The following is a 20,263-nucleotide window of genomic DNA, read 5'->3' as shown; positions in this document are numbered from 1 at the left end:
GTGGGCAATGTATCCTGACTTGGTTGGGAGGGTCACCGTTCAGTGCATGAGTGCGCTGTACCGCCTTCAGGCCCTTCAGAGCGATGCTATGACACTTCTTGCTAACACCGCTCAGGCTGCCAAGCTCACTCTCGACAGTCGGGAAGATTTTGTGGTCGACCTATCCACAGAGTTGGTGGAGAAGGATCTGCAGGTGGAAAGGCTGAGCCAGCGTATTACCACCCTGGAGCAGCAAGTGGAGATCCGAGATAACACTATTGATGTCTTGGAGAACCAGCTCCACGACGTGCAGAGGGAACTCGAGGAAGCCAATGACCACTTGGACATGCACCACCTGGAGATGGAGGCCAATGAAGCAGGAAGCGAGGGAGAAGAGGCTCCCGAGGAGCTAGGACCAGCCCCTGGTGCCAATGGGACTACCTCCGCGATGCCTCCTTCACCCGTATCCAGTGTCGCTTCCACCGCTCAGGGTTAAGCAGCCGCTTTGACATTTCTTTAGGCGGATAGAAACCTATGCGAGCTTAGTAGTATCACATTTTGGACTAGGCTTATGGGTACTTTCCCCTGATTAATGTAACCCTGTAAACTTTTGATATCTGTGGGATCCTTGTCACCATGTTATCTTCATTTTCGAACCTAATATTATGATTATGGCCTTTTCCTTCCATATGAGATGATATCTTGTCGTTCGGAAATATGAGTCGGGATAACATTGTCGACAATCTCTGTTTTCAGATGGCAGCGAGGCAGCGTCGCGGGCAGAATGAGCAAGCTCCCCCGCCACCTCCTCCAGCTCCCACAGTGCAGGAGCTGATGGCCCAGCAGAATGAGATTCTGCAACAGCTCTTGCAGCGCCAGCCCCACCAACAGCATCATGGTGGAGGCCAGCATCAGCGACCTCCGGCTATGGCAACATACCAGGAGTTTCTGAGCACGCAGCCGCCCTTGTTCACCAAGGCAGAGGATCCGTTGGACGCCGACGTGTGGCTTCGCGTCGTCGAGTCCAAGTTTCCCCTCCTCACGGGAGACTGCCCTGATGAGACCAAGGCTCGCTTCGCCGCACAGCAGCTTCGCGGCCCAGCTCGGACTTGGTGGGACCACTTCCGTGCTATGCTCCCCGCTGATCGTGAAGTATCTTGGGAGGAATTCAAGACTGCTTTCAGAGGACACCACATTCCAGCTGGCATTCTTGATCGGAAGTTGAATGAATTCCTGGCCCTCAATCAAGGAACCCGCATGGTACTGCAGTATGCGCAAGCCATCAACGACTTATGCCAGTATGCAGGGTATCATGCTGATTCTGATGAAAAGAAGAGGGATCGCTTCCGCAGGGGTCTCAATACCAAGCTGCGGGAACGACTCAACACTGTCCGGGCTGATAGCTTCAATGAGCTGGTCAACATGGCCATCTCTCAGGAGGATTGCATTGTTGCTCACCGGGCAGAGAAGAAGAGGAAGGCACCAATGGCAGCACCATCCGCTCAGGCTCAGAGGTTCCGGATTGTTTCTCACAATTAGAGCAGGGGTTTTCAGCAGCAGGCAGGCAGATGGGTGATCAGGCCACCTCAGCAGCAGCAGCAGCCGGCACCCAACCGCTATCCAGCTCCCGCCCCAAGGAACAATCAGCCTCCGCAGCAGCAGCAGTTCCGCCAGGGCAATGGGAACAAGTGTTTCACTTGTGGCAATGTGGGCCACTATGCCAAGAATTGTCCCAGGAACCAGCAGAGGCAGATGCTAGCACCAAATCAAGACAAGGGAAGAAAGCAGAAGGTGCAAGTCAGGCAAGGGAAGCTCAACTTCACTGCTCTAGAGGAAGTGCCAGAAGGAGCTCCTATCATGACCGGTACCTTTTCAGTTTATAATCAACCTGCTTTAATTCTGTTTGATTCTGGTGCATCTCATAGTTTCATTAGCCAAAAGTTCAGTGCTAATTGCAAACTGCCATTCTCTCACTCAAAAGGGTCATTCATGATAGTCACACCTGGGGGTAAAATTGCAACTAATCAATTAAACCAAAGTGTGCCTATTCAACTGGGAAGCCACATTATCAAAACCACTCTTCTTGTATTGGGATTGGAAAATGTGGACATTATTCTAGGAGCAAATTGGATGACCTTGCACCAAGTTGTGCTTGATGTAGCCAGTCGTACCGTGGAAGTTAATTCCCCTTTCTGCGGGAATTTCACTTTGATTCTGCCTAGTCAGGGTTCTTCTCAGTCATGTGCTTTCTCTATGACGGAGTTACCCCTGAAGAAGATCCCAGTGGTCTGTGAGTATGCAGATGTCTTTCCTGATGAATTGCCAGGAATGCCACCGGACCGGGATATTGAATTCGCCATCGAGTTGCAACCGGGAACGGCCCCAATTTCTAAGAGGCCCTACCGAATGCCACCCGCTGAGTTGGCAGAGTTGAAAAAGCAGTTGCAAGAGTTGCTGGATAAGGGATTCATTCGCCCAAGCACTTCGCCTTGGGGATGTCCAGCGCTATTCGTGAAGAAGAAGGACGAAAGCTTGAGGCTGTGTATAGATTACCGCCCTCTTAATGCGGTAACTATCAAGAACATGTATCCTTTGCCTCGTATTGATGTTCTCTTTGACCAGTTGGTCGGGGCCAAGGTGTTTTCCAAGATAGACCTTCGCTCTGGCTACCATCAGATCAAAATACGAGCAAGTGATATTCCGAAGACGGCATTCTCAACCAGATATGGGCTGTATGAATTCTTGGTGATGTCATTCGGGCTGACAAATGCACCAGCATACTTCATGTATCTGATGAATTCTGTTTTCATGCCAGAATTGGACAAGTTCGTAGTGGTTTTCATCGATGATATTCTGGTGTACTCGAAGAACGAAGAAGAACATGCCGGGCATTTGCATGTAGTGCTTCAATGTCTGCGAGAGCACCACCTTTATGCCAAGCTATCCAAGTGTGATTTTTGGCTAAAGGAAATCAAATTCTTGGGTCACACTATCTCTCAGGATGGAATAGCTGTTGATCCTGATAAAGTGCAAGAGGTGATGAACTGGAGGCCACCAACGACTGTTCGCCAGATTCGGAGTTTTCTGGGATTGGCCGGTTATTACCGAAGATTTATTCCGGACTTCTCTCAGATTGCGAAGCCTATTACTGAGTTGCTGAAGAAAAAAGTCAAGTTTGTGTGGAGTCAGAAGTGCGAAGATGCCTTCCATGCATTGAGGCAGCATCTGACCACCGCACCAGTTTTGGCGCAACCTGACAGCAGCAAGCCTTTTGATGTGTATTGCGATGCCTCTGGCACCGGGCTAGGTTGTGTCTTGATGCAAGACAACCGAGTCATTGCTTATGCCTCAAAAGCACTCAGGCCTCATGAGCAAAATTACCCCACTCATGACCTTGAGTTAGCAGCAGTGGTTCATGCATTGAAGATGTGGAGGCACTATCTAATGGGAACCCACTGCAACATCTTCACTGATCATAAGAGCCTTAAGTACATTTTTACTCAGGCTGATCTCAACATGAGGCAGAGAAGATGGCTAGAGCTGATCAAGGATTATGACCTGGAGGTACATTATCACCCAGGGAAAGCTAATGTGGTAGCTGATGCCTTGAGTCGGAAGTTGCAATGCAACTGTATTCTGATGGATTCTCGTGTTAACACCTTGTGTGATGAGTTGAGCAAGATGCAAATTGAAGTGATTCCTTCTGGTTCTTTGTCTCACATTTCTGTTGAGCCAGCTTTGCAAGACCAGATTATCATGGCCCAGCTCAGTGACAAGGGAGTGCAGATTATCAAGAAGAATCTCCATCAGAAGGTTGAGAAGTATGATTGTTTCCGCCAGGATGAGAAGGGTGTGTTATGGTTCAAAAGCAGATTGGTAATTCCTAAGGACCGGGATCTCAAGAAGAAAATTTTGGATGAGGCTCATCTCTCCAAATTCTCTATGCATCCGGGAAGCACCAAGATGTACCATGATCTGAAGCTTTTGTACTGGTGGACCAGAATGAAGAGGGAGATAGCCCAGTATGTATCAGAGTGTGACACCTGTCAAAGGGTAAAGGCAAGCCACTTGAAGTCCGCTGGAGCTTTGCAACCACTATCCGTACCTTCGTGGAAGTGGGACGACATCAGCATGGATTTCATTATGGGTCTACCCAACACCTCTCGTCATCATGATTCAATTTGGGTTATTGTGGACCGATTGACGAAAGTGGCACATTTTCTTCCTGTGCACACCACTGATAAGGCTCAGAAGTATGCAGAATTGTATATCGACCGGATCGTGTGTTTGCATGGATTACCTCAGACCATTGTTTCTGACCGAGGAGCCCAATTTGTTGCCAGATTTTGGGAACAATTGCAAGAGTCTTTGGGAACTAAGCTAATCAGGAGTTCAGCTTACCACCCACAGACTGATGGTCAGACGGAAAGGGTAAACCAGATTCTGGAAGATATGCTGAGAGCTTGTGCGATCGATTGTGGCAAGAACTGGGATAAGCACCTCTCCTTGGCAGAGTTTGCTTATAACAATAGTTATCAGTCCAGCCTAAAGATGGCACCTTTTGAAGCTCTCTATGGGAGAAGGTGCAGGACACCACTCAATTGGTCTCAGCCTGGTGAAAGAGAAGTTTTTGGACCTGATTTGGTGACTGAAGCCGAAAGGAAGGTCAAGCTGATCAGGAAGAATCTAGAAGCTGCTCAGGCCAGACAGAAGAGCTATCATGACAGAAGAAGGAAACCTCTCCAGTTCGAGGTGGGAAGTTTTGTATACCTCAAGGTATCACCCACCAAGGGAGTGCAGAGGTTTGGAATCAAAGGCAAGCTAGCCCCTCGTTACATTGGACCTTATGAGATCATAGAAGCATGTGGACCCGTGGCATACAAGCTGAAGTTACCTTCAAGGATGTCTGCCATTCACAGCGTATTCCATGTATCTCAGCTGAAGAAGTGTGTTCGATTGCCGACTGAGATCATAGCAGAGCCAGAATTGGAGATAGAGCCAGATCTCTCGTACCAAGAGTACCCCTCCAAGATTCTGGATTGCAAGGAAAGATCAACTCGGGCTAAATCGATCAAGATGTTCAAGGTCCAGTGGAGTAATCACTCAGAGGAGGAAGCTACTTGGGAAACCGAGGAATTCTTAAGATCCAACTTCCCCGATTGCCTACCTAAGGAAGCTGGTATGTAATCACCCCCAACCCCTCCTCCTGCCTTTCGAATCTAATTTCCAAAAATATGATCTTAATTCAGAATGAAGTAACTAAAAGTTAAAACTTAAAAGGACTTCCTTCTGAAGTTGCAAAGAGAATGACATTCGAAGAGCAGTTTTGCCCTAATAATAACAATCATCACCCTTTTTCCTATCAGTCTCACCCTTCGCTTCACCCCGGGAGGACTCTGGCCCGAATCTCGGGACGAGATTCCTTTAAGGGGGGAAGGCTGTGACACCCCAGTGTCACCTAGGGTTTCTCTTAAAAAGCCAAACCAAGAGCCATTACTTCCTGTGAACCAAAGTAAGCATGAGCATCAAAATAACTTAAGTGATAAAGAATTCACCAAGAATATGTTTAAAAGTGTCATGATCAAAACAATTGAGTCTCTTAAAAGATAAGAATGTGCAACCCTAATTAAGAACTCTAAGTGAACCCCATGAACAAAATTCAAGAAAATAAGCAAAGGGGAATGAAAAGTTTAAAATTTTGAGTTGAGCCAATAAAATAAGTTAAAGTATATTTACTAAGTAACAAGAAAGATTAAGAAGGCTTAGCCAAAATAACTCAATTAAATCCCCAAAACAGCCCTTGATCAATGAACCCTTAGGGAAATTCAGATTTCTGAATTTCTGAATTTCAGACCTCTTCTCAAAGATCATCTGTGTTCTCTGCTTTTCCAAACTCAAAGCCAGAAGATCCAAATATCAAAGTCGTGCCAAATTACCTTGAACACATTCTGGGAAAATTTGAACTCAAACCAAATCCATTTGACACGGTTTTGGCGCAGCTCAACCTCGGGACCAGGCATTCTGACACTGGCACCTTGGTGACGCTACAACTCCCTGTCCCTAGCCTAAAACCGCACGTCGTCCATACACAAAAGACAAAGCTTGGTCTGGTGAACAAATCCCTTGCAGTGATCTTGCTCAAATTCGCGAAGATTTGCTCCCAATCGGCGCTTGAACAGGGGCAGAGGCAACGGGAACACGTGTTCGACCGCGGCTGACACCCCTGGTTCACGCCCGTTCGCGCACCGCGCCTTCCCAGTGCACGCCCGCGCGCACTCGCCGGTCCACGACCGCCCGTGCACCGCGCCGTGCCTATAAAGCCTCCCAGGCGCGCCCCACTTCGCCCCGCACTCACCCTCACCGGCCAGCCACCGTTCCTTAGCTCCGGCGAGCGTATTTCCGCCCGCCATTGCCGCCAGAGCTTCGGCCGCCGTGGCTAGCTCACTCCAGCCACCCTCCAGCCCAACCAGTGCTTCGGCTAGCTCCGCCAGTAGCCCGTGAAGCTCGCCAAGCCCTCGGACCCGACCGGACTTCACCGGAGGCCCGAGATCACCCTCACCGGACTTCGGTCTTCCGCCGCCGCGCGTGGACCGAGCTATCCAGTAAGTCTCCGCCCAATTCCTTTCGCTCATGTCTTCTCTGGCATCCCGTGGACCTCCCTGACCCATTTGATTGAACTATCTCGCCGTGACCAGGCCGGTCTCCTCGCCGCCGACGAGCATCCCCGCCTGCGCGCGTGGACCGACCAACTCCGGCCATCTCCGTCGACGTTCCGCACACCGTTGTGATCCCCGCGACCTCCCCTTCATCCTCGACCACTTCACCGGAACAGTCTCGCCGCCGGTAAGCCCCTCCGCCCTTTTCTTCGCCGCGGCTACTGTTTGAGGTAGAAGAAGGACCTCGGGTTAGGTTCTGTAGAACCCGAGGGGTTTTCTGTAATGTCAGCGACTCATATGAATAGTAACCTAAGGACTGATTCGCGAGGAAAACTTAGAAAAACCGCTAGGGACCCCAGTGCAAAGTGGTTTTCCTTTTAATCAATTCTGTTATTCTTTTAAATAACCAGAGAACTTAGAAAATTCATAACTTGATGAAATCTTAATGAAAAGCTGTCAAACCAATTTTGCTAGCTCTGGAATATTATGATCTATCATTTAAAATTATTGAACCATATGCTTTGTGTTCTAAATTTTAGAGTTTAAAATTAAAAACAGAAACCCCCTAAACCTTGTTTAATTAAGGAAAATTAGCTTTTCTTTTGTGCTGAGCTTAAGAAAATTTGTAGATGCTTATACCTTAATTAGACACTGTTTAAAAATAGTAGGAGCCCCAGCATTAGAGATTATAATGTAGTTATTCATTTAAAACCATTTTGTCCACAACTTAGAGAAAATCAGAAAAGCATTAGAAAATGTTGAACAGTGATTAGTAATATTTTTCCTAGTTTACTTATGTAACAGAGAACCTAGGAAAAATGCAGAGACCATTAATTAGGACCAGTTTCTAATTAAGATGCTCTAATTAGCCTTATGTAGACTGAAAATCAATTATTAGAATTGCAAAACTATAACCAAAGTGGTTAACAAAAATCCAGTGAACTTGTAACCTTCAGAGCCCCACTACAAAAATACAGAGCACCCCAGCCTAACTTTTTAAGTAAGGAAAATAAATACAAAGTGGTAATAAGGCATTTTCCCAATAAATCATAAACAACCTCAAATAATGAGATAATGGGCAACCAAGAATTAACTAAGTCCATGATGAGATAAACCACCAGAGAAAAATACAAACCCATGAAAAAGAAGTGAACCCATGCCTTTTACTAGCAATTTGTGAGAAAGGCCATTTGACTTAAATAATGCAAACCACCCCTTCCCTTAAGCAAAAAGAAACCAAACTCCAGAATGATTGCTCTTGCACAAAATACTAGCTAAGAAAAATAAGAACTCTGTTGTTTGATGTTTTTCCAACATAGTGGTAGTAGAAAGCACCCCTTTGGCTAGAAACCTTAAGAAAACCATAGGAAAAGAATTAAAAGGTATTAATGACTAGAAATTTGTATCAAGTCATGTTATGACACCTAAAAGCCAGCAAAAATAAGTTTAAAATAATTACCCACTGTTAAATAATAGTTGTAGTTCAAAGTACCCCTTCTGCCCTAAAATTTGGTAATTTTGTCCAGAGAAAACCATTCACTTTCTGAACCCCAAATTTTGAGACAGAGAATCATACACCAGTAGCAAGCCACTGTAATTTTTGCAGAATTTTTGGAATTTTATAAAAGCAACTTGTAGTTCAAACCTACTCCAAAACATTAAAAAGAATAAAAGAAAAGAGAAGAAGGAATAAACCTCATCCCATTAAAACTAACCCAATTTACCAAGTATACCACTAAAAGTTTTACATAAGTAAGGTTAACTTGTTTAAATTCAAAAGACCATACATCTTTAAAGTTGTAAATTCTAAAGCACATATTGTATCGTGCATATATCTTACGCATTGCATTCATTAGATTGTAATCTTGCCGACGGAGAGTACGTGCTCATCCCCGAGCAAGGACCTGTCCAAGAGGAGGACCAGGAGCAGGCTTCAGAGGCTGCTATTGAGGATCTCCCCGCAGCCCCAGCAATTGAAGGCAAGCCCCGGTTTTATGCATAACCATGTTATTATATGCTACTTTACTACACTTAATGCTTGTAGGATTGCAATGTGCACTTAAGTGTAGGAGTTGCTTGAAACCTCTAGTTGCATGAACTTAGGATTCCTTTTTGAGATGAATACTAGTATGCTAGGTCGAGTAGCTGCTTGCTAATCAGGATCTCGGTAGAAGTCGAGTGATTTTTCTAGCACTCGCGCGAGGTCAGGAATTGATTGTATTCATCTTGATAATGGGATATATGTTGGTCTATGGACTTGGATCCAGGGAGGATGCCTTGTCCATGAGACGGGAAAAAAAATAAATTAAGGATTAATGTGTGGATACCTGAGTCAAGCTTTTGAACGTACTAAGCACATGCCGGGAAAAATGGTAACCGGTAAACCTAGTACCTGAGTGAAGCCGGGCGCGGACTTTATCCCTCATGCGACCTGAGACAGGGTCTCCCATGCTAGCTATGGTGGGTACAAGTGCGGTCACTGCACGGCGGCAGCCGGGGTCAGTGGAGCATTGTATGCCAAGGCGGTGAGGCCTGGACGCGAACGGGGAATCGATGGGGACGGTTGTCATGTGTGGGGTCGGAGTACCCTGACATGCCGTGTGTTTAGGTTTACCTTGCAAGGTTAAAACTCGATTCGAATCGTCTGCTTCTCGCAGCTAATGAGACTGCTTGATTCCTTGTACTGCATCGAGTAAGAAGTGAAATGTGGATTACATGAGATAACTTGTTGATTGAACTAATTGCTTGTTACCATGTATGCTTAGAAGGAGCCAATCTAGCTAAGTTAATGATGGTAGAAATTGAAAAGCTAAAAGTTGATTTTAGAAACAGCTAGTGCTTTTGGCAAACCAAACCCCTCAGCCAAACAGCTACATAGTCTAGAGGTAGAGGAGTAGACTCCTCACACCGGTTAAGTCTAGCTGAGTATTAGTATACTCAGCCTTGCTTGTGGCACCATTTTTGCAGGTACCATGCAGGATGTAGTTGATGGTGTGACTTGGCCTACCACCCTGCCACCGGGTTGGACGGTCGAGTGGGATGTTGCTCCGGCAGGAGAGGAGCATGAGGAGTAGTGGGCTAGGCCTTGCCCATTTCCTCGTTACCGACGACATCGATTATCCGCTGCACTTTAATTTGTGAACTTTATTTGCTACTCCAAAAACTCCGATTTATGTAATAACTCCGTACTTAATTTGAGGTTTCCTGTTTTATTGTATTTCTTCTGTGACTCACCTTCGAGTGAGACTGTGGAATTTGATCCTGGTTAAGTGGCTCTATCAGACTAGATCTGAGGGACTGACGGGTTATTCCGATTTAAGTGTGTTACGGCCCCTGAGGCGTGACTTAGGCACTTAAGCTGGAATAATTCGGGTGGTTCTGCCACACGGCTATAATTCACCGGACTGTCCGGTGTGCACCGGACTGTCCGGTGAGCCAACGGTCGGCAGGGCCAACAGTCGGCCGCGCGATCTGTGCGGGACACGTGGCCGAGCCAACGGCTAGAAGGGGGCACCGGTCTGTCCGGTGTGCACAGGACATGTCCGGTGCGCCAACGGCTCTCAGTCTGCCAACGGTCGACTGCTCCATTTTTGGAAGGAAATCGGGCACCGAACAGTGTCCGGTGTGCACCGGACTGTCCGGTGCGCCAGTCGACAGAAGGCAAGATCAGCCTTCCTAGATTGCTCTCAATGGCTCCTAGCTGCCTTGGGGCTATAAAAGGGACCCCTAGGCGCATGGAGGAGCACACCAAGCATTCCTACAACATTCCTAAGCACCAAGACATCGATTCCGCTCCTTTGATTCTTTGCGATAGCAATTAGAGCTCTAGTTGAGTGGTGAACTCATTGAGTTGTGTTGTGAGCTCTCATTGCGACTTGTGTGCGTGTGTTGCTGTGATTTCTTGTCTTGAGTGCATTGCTAATCCCTCCCTTGCTCCGTGCTTCTTTGTGAACTTCAAGTGTAAGGGCGAGAGGCTCCAATTTGTGGAGATTCCTCGCAAACGGGATTGAGTAAAGTAAACAAAACACCGTGGTATTCAAGTGGGTCTTTGGACCGCTTGAGAGGGGTTGATTGCAACCCTCGTCCGTTGGGACGCCACAACGTGGAGTAGGCAAGCGTTGGTCTTGGCCGAACCACGGGATAACCACCGTGCCATCTCTGTGATTGATCTTGTTGGTTATTGTGTTTTGTTGAAGATTCCTCTCTAGCCACTTGGCGGTTATTGCGCTAACACTTAACCAAGTTTTTGTGGCCTAAGTTCTTAAGTGTTACAGGATCACCTATTCACCCCCCCTCTAGGTGCTCTCAGCGGGCCTGCTCTTCATCTCGCCCCTCGGGAAGCACCTTCGCTACGTGCTACGCCTCCATTTCCCGGCGTCCAACAATGTGGCCGAGTATGAGGCTCTGGTTAACGGGTTGTGCATCGCCATCGAGCTAGGGGTCCGACGCCTCGACGCTCGCGGCGACTCGCAGCTTGTCATCGACCAAGTCATGAAGAACTCCCATTGCCGCGACCCAAAGATGGAAGCCTACTGCGACAAGGTCCGGTGCCTGGAGGACAAGTTCTACGGGCTCAAGGTCAACCATGTCGCCCGGCGGTACAATGAGACTGCGGACGAGCTGGCGAAGATAGCTTTGGCACGAACAACGGTTCCCCCGAACGTCTTCTCCTGGGACCTACATCAACCCTCAGTCAAGACCAACGACACGCCCGAGCCCGAGAATGTCTTGGCCCTGCCCGAGGCGCCCTCGGCTCAGCCCGAGGCGCCCTCGGCTCAGCCCAAGGCACCCTCGGCCCCCGAGGGTGAGGCACTGCGCGTCGAGGGAGAGCGGAATGGGGTCTTGCCTGATCGAGACTGGCAGACCCCGTACCTGCAATATCTCCACCGAGGAGAGCTGCCCCTCGACCGAGCCGAAGCTCGGCGACTGGCGCAGCGCGCCAAGTCATTCGTCTTGCTGGGTGATGGGAAGGAGCTCTACCACCGCAGCCCCTCCGGCATCCTCCAGCGATGCATATCCATCGCCGAAGGCCAGGAGCTCTTACAAGGAATACACTCGGGGGCTTGCGGTCATCACGCAGCGCCTCGAGCCCTTGTTGGAAACGCTTTTTGACAAGGTTTCTACTGGCCGACTGCAGTGGCCGACGCCACTAGAATTGTCTGCACCTGCCAAGGGTTTCAATTCTACGCAAGGCAGACGCACCTACCCGCTCAGGCTCTGCAAACAATACCCATCACCTGGCCGTTTGCTGTGTGGGGTCTGGACCTCGTCGGTCCCTTGCAGAAGGCACCCGGGGGCTACACGCACCTACTGGTTGCCATCGACAAATTCTCCAAGTGGATCGAGGTTCGACCCCTAAACAGCATCAGGTCCGAACAGGCGGTGGAATTCTTCACCAACATCATCCATCGCTTCGGGGTCCCGAACTCTATCATCACTGACAACGGCACCCAGTTCACCGGCAGAAAGTTCCTGGACTTCTGCGAGGATCACCACATCCGGGTGGACTGGGCCGCCGTGGCACACCCCATGACGAATGGGCAGGTAGAACGTGCCAACGGCATGATTCTGCAAGGACTCAAGCCGAGGATCTACAACGACCTCCACAAGTTCGGCAGGCGATGGATGAAGGAACTCCCCTCGGTGGTCTGGAGTCTGAGGATGACGCCAAGCCAAGCCACAGGCTTCACGCCGTTTTTTCTAGTCTATGGGGCCGAGGCTATCTTGCCCGCAGACTTAGAACACGGATCCCCGAGGACGAGGGCATACGACGCCCGAAGCAACCAGACAAACCGAGAAGACTCACTGGACCAGCTGAAAGAGGCTCGGGACATGGCCTTACTACACTCGGTGCGGTATCAGCAGTCCCTGCAACGCTACCACGCTCGAGGGGTTCTGTCCCGGGACCTCCAGGTGGGCGACTTGGTGCTTCGGATGCGACAAGACGCCCGAGGGCGCCACAAGCTCATGCCTCCCTGGGAAGGGCCATTCATCATCGCCAAGATTTTGAAGCCCGGAACATACAAGCTGGCCAACAGTCAAGGCGAGGTCTACAGCAACGCTTGGAACATCCGACAGCTACGTCGCTTCTACCCTTAAGATGTTTTCAAGTCATTCATACACCTCGTTTACATACGCCAACAAAGTCTAACCATCAAGGAAGGGTCAGCCTTGCCTCAGCAAAGCCTGACCCTCCCTCGGGGGCTAGAAGGGGCAAACCCCCCAGGTCAAAATTTTCTTCGAAAAAAGTCTTCCATCAAAACGACTTTCGCGTCTCCCGGCTATATCAGTAACAGGACCCCAAGAAACGAATAAGAGTGCATGTAAGTGGCAAGGCCGACCGAGCCGAGGGACTCCTACGCCTCTGGGATACGGATACCTCACTCGTCGCCTACCGCGAAAAATAACTCTTACTTGGGTAAGCAATCCTGCTACTGACGAACGAGTCCGGATATGCAAAGCAGGAGGAAAAGAGACACAACCTTATATTACGATGATAAAGTGTTCGGGCCCTGACAGCCACAATGAACAAACACCGGCACTCAAGGTGCCATTACAAACAGAACTCCGGTTCCACTCCCGCAGGTACGAACAACCCCCCACATTGGAGGGCCTACGGGGCGACAAAACCCCTGGTGGCTCGCCGACGCCCGCTCCGGCAGCAGCGACAACGACCTCCGCTCTGAATGGCCAAACAGCAGCAGCGATGACCTCAGGGCAGACGCTGCTGCGACGAGCTCCTCGCCCACATCCCCACTCGAGGGGCGAGGACAAGCTATCAAAGCCAAAGAGCTGGAGGCCCGGAGCGCGGATGGTGACGGCGATCTCGTCAGCAACGGGGACTTCTTCAGCCGTCACCACCTCAACGTCGACGACGGCAGCCATCTGCTCACCGGCAGATCCCCACTCGGATCCTCCCGGACAGGCGAAGCACCAACCTCCGCACAAGAGGCGTCGTACCGGAGCAAAGGCAGGACAGCCCAAGAACACGAACGCCGCCCTAGCAGCGCGCGACGTCTTGGGCGGCCCTCCGGTGCGCGCGGCGCGGCGACCGCTCGTACGGCGGGAGGGGGCACCGGGAGCCGAGCCAGAGCCAGCTGAGCCAGCGAGCCCAACGCGCTGAAGCTGACGACGCTCGCGGCTGACCAGCCCCGCGTTGTCGGAGTCCGCCCCTTCCGCTAGGCCAGTGAGCACCCTCTCCCCTGAATGCTGAAGGAGAGGGTGACCCACGAACCCGTGCGGGAGGTAGAGCTCCGGCTCAGCCCGCCCTCCGCCCCAGCAAGGATGATGAAGATCCTTGAAGCTGAGGGTGGGGCAGAGGCTGTAGCCCGGCTCGCTTCTCCCCACCATCGAACTGGTGGCCACCGTCTTGGGTGAACACCGGCGAGGGGATGCAGCCGGGCTGCCTGATGAAAATCCTTGAAGCCGAACGATGGCTGAAAGGTACCAACTTCCACGAAGTTGCGTTCCTCCGACGACGATGAGACGAAAGCAACGCGAGCGCTCCCCATCCGGGGGCTCGGAAGGTGGAAGGGCGCGATGCATGAGGAGAGTGCGAAGACATGGTTGCCGTCCAAGGGGGTCGCCCTCCTTTTAAAGGCAACTCTCCCCACTTGCGTCCTCAGCCGGCGCGGACTGAGTCTTCTCCAACACGCTCCAAGGTCCTCCCCCTATGACATGGGGGTTGGGTCCCACACGTCATGCAAGCTGGCCCAGGACGGAAGAGGCCAAACCGCCGCGCGCGGTACGCGTAACTGCCCAGCGGTTACAAGCGCTCCTTCACTTTCGCCCAGACCAGCGGGTGAAAGGATGGACCGCCATGCCGGCGGCATGCAACTGCACCAAGGGGGCGCACCCTCTTGACTTTGACGCGTCCAGCATGGAGGCCCAGGCCCACACGTCATGTAACCGGCGCGCCGGTTACTACGTGCGAGAAACTGCACCGCCACTCGTGCCAGTACCGTGCCTTCTCGACTGCGGAACCGGTGCCGCGACTCGAGGCGACCCTGCGCATGGCCCAACAGTGCCAACCGAGCACATCGGTCACGGGTCAGTCAGCCGCGGGAGAAGGCGCGACGATCGATCTGGCCAAAAGTGGGCCGGCAGTAATGGTGGCGGCAGGCGGGCGGAAGCAGCAGTCAAATCGCCTGCAGGCTCACGTCCCCTCCTGGGACAGCGAGAGAGCCCTCTCCCACGGCGTGAAGACGACGTGCCCGTGTTCCGTTCCTCGAACGGCTCACGCACGCACAAAGGCTGCCCTGCGAACCACTCGTCCCGTCGCATTAACTCTGCGGCAGGGCAGGCGGCACCTTTGGCAGGCGAAGCAGGCGACGCTTCACCTCCGCCATAATGACCGCGTCAAAAAAGGTGCGCCACGTCGCTCAATTTCGTATCCTTTTCCTCTTCCCCTTTCTCTCTCTTGCTACAGGGACCCGGAAAGGGGATACTCCGAAAGGGATCCTTCTCCGCGAAGGAAGCGGGCCCCAAGCCCCCCCTACTGATAAGAGGTTCGAAGGTTGGCCCCTCGGAAGGGTTCAACAGCCGCCTCAGAGCACTCGGGCTCCGCGCCCACTACTGGTCAGAGGTTCGAGGGCTGGCCCCTCGGAAGGGTTCAACGGCCGCCTCAGGCCACTCGGGCTCCACGCCCACTACTGGTTAGAGGTTCGAAGGCTGGCCCCTGAAGGGTTCGACAGCCGCCTCAGAGCACGCAGAGCGAGGGATGACCCTGGGTACGTTCGATACATAACCAAGGCTCGGGCTACGCTCCCGAGGTACCCTAGGACATCTCCGAGACCGACGGGAACGATTTTGTAACGGAATCCCACCAGAGGGAGGCATCGAGCCCTCGGACCCCGTCAAAAGGGGACCGGGTCCGGCGAATCACCCGCAGGTACTTTTGGAGCACGCCTCCGGGCCACTAGCCAACCCCTAACGAATGGGGCACGGGCGTCCACTCGGATTACCCGCTAGCAACTCACTGGAGACACCATGTTCGACGCCCTCCGAGGGCAACATGGCGCTTTCCCCCCTCCTCCTTGCGGAAAGGCGACGTAGGGGCGTATGAAAAAAGCCGAGTCTGTCCTTGACCGTCCTCTCGCTCTGTGCGGAGGCTCAGGGGCTGCTCTCGCAAACCCGGCTCCGGCCAAACCATTGACAGCGTCAACATACCAGCCCGAGAACTTGGGACTCGACTATGCACCCGGGCTACGGCTAGTTCGCATGAGGGAACCACTAGACCGGCTGAAGCATCACGAAACGCGCTAAGACCTCGAAGGAGTCAAACCACTCCTCCGAGGCCTCGGGGGTTACACCCGGCGGGTGCGCTCGCGCGCACCCACCGGAACGAAACGCAACCGAGAAAGGCCGGTCCCCTTGCAAAAAAGTGCGACAAAAGCCTCCAAGCGAGTATCAACACTCCCTTCGAGGCTCGGGGGCTACTGTCGGGGACCATAATTAGGGGTACCCCCAAGACTCCTAATCTCAGCTGGTAACCCCCATCAGCATAAAGTTGCAAAGGCCTGATGGGCGCAATTAAGGTCAAGGCTCAGTCCACTCAAGAGACACGATCTCGCCTCGCTCGAGCCCAGCCTCGGGCAAAGGCAGCCGACCCCGGAGGATTCACGTCTCGCCCAAGGGCCCCCTCAAGCAACGGACACACCTTCGGCTCGCCCGAGGCCCATTCTTCGCAGAGAAGCAACCTTGGCCAGATCGCCACGCCAACCGACCGTATCGTAGGAGCATTTAATGCAAGGATCGTCTGACACCTTATCCTGACGCGCGCTCTTCAGTCGACAGAGCCGATGTGACCGCAGTCACTTCGCCGCTCCACTGACCGACCTGACAAGAAAACAGCGCCGCCTGCCCCGCTCCGACTGCCGTGCCACTCGCTAGAGTGAGGTCGACAGCAGCTAAGTCCAGCCTCGGGCGACATAGGAAGCTCCGCCTCACCCGGTCCTAGGGCTCGGACTCAACCACGGCTCCGGAAGACGATGAACTCCGCCTCACCCGACCCCAGGGCTCGGACTCAGCCTCGGCTCCGGAAGACGATGAACTCCGCCTTGCCCGACCCTAGGGCTCGGACTCAGCCTTGGCTCCGGAAGACGACGAACTCCGCCTCGCCCGACCCCATGGCTCGAACTCAGCCTCGGCTCCGGAAGACCATGGACTCCGCCTCGCCCGATCCCAGGGCTCGGACTCAACCTCGACCTCGGAGGAATCGCCACCTCGCCCAAACTCGGGTCCGGACCGGCCACGTCGCTAGGGGGGCCATCATTACCCTACCCCTAGCTAGCTCAGGCTACAGGGAACAAGACCGGCATCCCATCTGGCTCGCCCCGGCAAACAAGTAATGATGACACCCCGCACGCTCCATGACGACGACAGCTCCTAGCCCCTTACGTCAGCCAGGAGACGTCAGCAAGGATCCGACAGCCCCGACAGCTGTACTTCCGCAGGGCTCCAGTGCTCCTCCGACGGCCACGACATCACATGAACAGGGTGCCAAAACCTCTCCGACTGCCACGACGGCATGTACTTAGGGCTCTAGCTCCTCTCTGCTAGACACGTTAGCACACTGCTACACCCCCCATTGTACACCTAGACCCTCTCCTTACGCCCATAAAAGGAAGGTCCAGGGCTCTCGTACGAGAGGGTTGGCCGCGCGGGAGAACGGGCCGACGCATAAGGCTCTCGCTTTCTCTCTCTCTCTCTCCCACGCGAACGCTTGTAACCCCCTACTGCAAGCGCATCCATCCGCCCTGGGCGCATGACAACACGAAGGCCGCGGTTTCCCCTTATTGTTCTCCCCCCTTTGTGTCCCGTCTCGCGCCGACCCATCTGGGCTGGGACACGCAGCGACAATTTATTCGTCGGTCCAGGGACCCCCCGGGGTCGAAACGCCGACAGGTATGTAACCTGTTTTGTAGGTCAAGTTGTTGGGTACGACCGAGTTGATCTAAGTCACCAATTTAGGCTTAAGTGAGTTAGAAGTATGGCTTAATCCTTTGCACCAGCATTAAGTAACTCACTCTAGATTAGATCATAATAGATTAGATAGAATCTAGATTAGATTGGATATAATTAGGTTAAACTAGTTTAAGTTAGGGAGAACTACCAGGGTAGGATAAATATTATTAGAAATCTTTTGATATAGGATAGATTATATGGTGTAAGTAGATTAGAATCTCTGTTAGGTTAAAACAGAGGGGTTATACAACTATCGGGTGGTTAAGGTAGTTGCATAAGGCCAGGTTGGACTAAGACTCCAATTTAGGTTAAAACATATTTATAAGAGTAGGGTCCAATCTTATTTTACCAGTATTATCTAACATGTTTGTCCATTAGATTAGATCTGATCTGATTATATGGGATTAGAATTAAATTGGTGTAATCAGATTAGACTAGATAAGATCTACTTAATTTATTTTGAAATAGATCATGTTTGTTACACTATTATGGGATAAGCAAAGAGGTGGGGACAAGTATGCTTATTAGGACAAGATGAGTCTCTAAGAATAAGATAGAATCTTTTGAGATTAGTTAGATCTATTAGGATAAGATAATTTTTTTTGAGATGAGATGAATCTATGCAGGTAAGAGAGTATCTTTTAAGATAAGGTGGATCTATTAGGCTTGATATATTCTAATTAGGATAGGTTAGGATCTTTTAAGATAAGATGGATCTATGAGTGTAGGATGAATTTTTTTAAGATGAGATGGATATTGTTAGGCTAAATACTTTAGTGAGGGATAATCTAGTTTGTCTAGTTAGTTTTATACGCATTATGTATATGCAGATGTAATTGTGGACATTACTCCACAACTTCATCACACTCAATCAAAGATCCAAAACAGACAAGTATCATAAGAACAAACATTCAAGTGCATAGATACCTATAAAAATAGTTTTATTTTTGTTCATAAGATTTGGTCACCTATTCCTAAAGTCACTTTAATAACAGGATTTCAAAGTGTCAAATCCACGTTTGTCTTTAGAAAGAAAAGGTAAGAATAATCAGAGTAAGGCGGAAATAGATGAGAAAAGATTAAGAAAAGTTTAGAAAGAATCAGAGTAGCAAAGGTAAGTAGACAATGGTTGTCCAGTTCTATTTAGGTCTCATCCTACATTCAACATCCCCCTGATACCACATCTGTCACACCCGGGTTTTAGGGGTCCAAAACCCGGGCGCGAAATAAACACCAGTTATGCTGGGACCAAGTCTCACACATATGATGAATAGTGGTACAAAAACAAATGTCACATCTTTACTATATAATAGGAGTTCTATACAAAATAAATAAATAATTACATCATAAGGAGACAATGATCCAGCAACCCAAAGTTGACTGAGAGACGACAGCCTAGACCTCTCACAAACTCGTCGCAGCATCCTCCAAGCGCCTCATCATATGGTACTTGTTCTTCACCTGTGGGGGGTGTGAGATAGCAAGAGTGAGCTCACATACGTTCATCACTCAACAAGTTGTGGGGAATAATATGCATGAACTCGCCAAAGGTGGGAGCTCATGTGAAGTGTAAGGCTTAGCAAAGAGGATGGTTAAAGCTGAGCATTGCTTTTAAAGTTGGTCAAATTTTTATTAGCAATTACTAAGTATAAGTAAATACCAACCCAATTAAGTAGTAGAACAAAAGGGATAACAACACCTACGATGTAATGCATATGACAAATTGAATTTAGTTCCATAAATTAATCATGTGAGTGTCCGAGCTGCTCATGACCGTGAGCACGACTGATATACCAGTTTTACACTCTACAGAGGTTGTGCATCTTTACCCACAAGTCATGTTACCCATCTGCCAAGAGAAGGCCAATCCCATATGCCTCTATCGAGGAGGCGAGGCAGGGTAACACTACGAGGCTTTTACAAAGTTCCACTAGCTTCAGAAAACCTGCTACAGTTTATAGGAAGCTCCAATGCAGGGATCCCTCGCTTGACCACCATCGCAGCAAAATCAACCCAAGGACCTCCCTACACTGACCACTCCCCTACTACTCTTGCCCCTTTCGGGTAAGGTAGTCATCCACTAGCTTTTCTAATTAATCAGCCAAGGGCATCCCATTAAACCCTTGTGGTAGCACTATTTTCCCGGGTGGTCGCTCCATGTTCCAATTAACATAATGATCTTAACATGAACAATAATAATAACCTGATAATAAAAGTATAATCATGAATAATGTGTATCTCTATACCCAAAACCACATAAAGCAATAGCAGGTACTACCCGAAAAATCAGTGGTAAACATGGTATAAAGATAGTCAAACTAGGGTAACCTATTAGGTCCCATTAAAATTAACCTTTACATATCATTATGATTAATCAGAATATGACTGGGTAAAAAGAAGTGATCAAGGGCACAACTTGCCTGGGACTTGAGATTCTAGGTATCAACTTGCTCTTCAGGTGACGCGTGTCCTTACTGCTAAACGTAGCAATACAGACAAACATGGTATAGGCAAAATTAACATCAAACCAAACACTGCATAATAATAAACTACGTCTTGCTACGAGGTCGTGGGAACGAGAATCACTAAATTCAGAGTTATGGTTAAGGAGTTATGGTTTTCCAAAGATCCACGTGGTTAAATATAGAATAGACTAAGTGCAA

The sequence above is a fragment of the Zea mays genome, chromosome 2 (genome assembly GCF_902167145.1).
Source record: "Zea mays cultivar B73 chromosome 2, Zm-B73-REFERENCE-NAM-5.0, whole genome shotgun sequence".
NCBI classification, from domain to species: domain Eukaryota; kingdom Viridiplantae; phylum Streptophyta; class Magnoliopsida; order Poales; family Poaceae; genus Zea; species Zea mays.
This window is presented reverse-complemented; position numbering follows the sequence as displayed.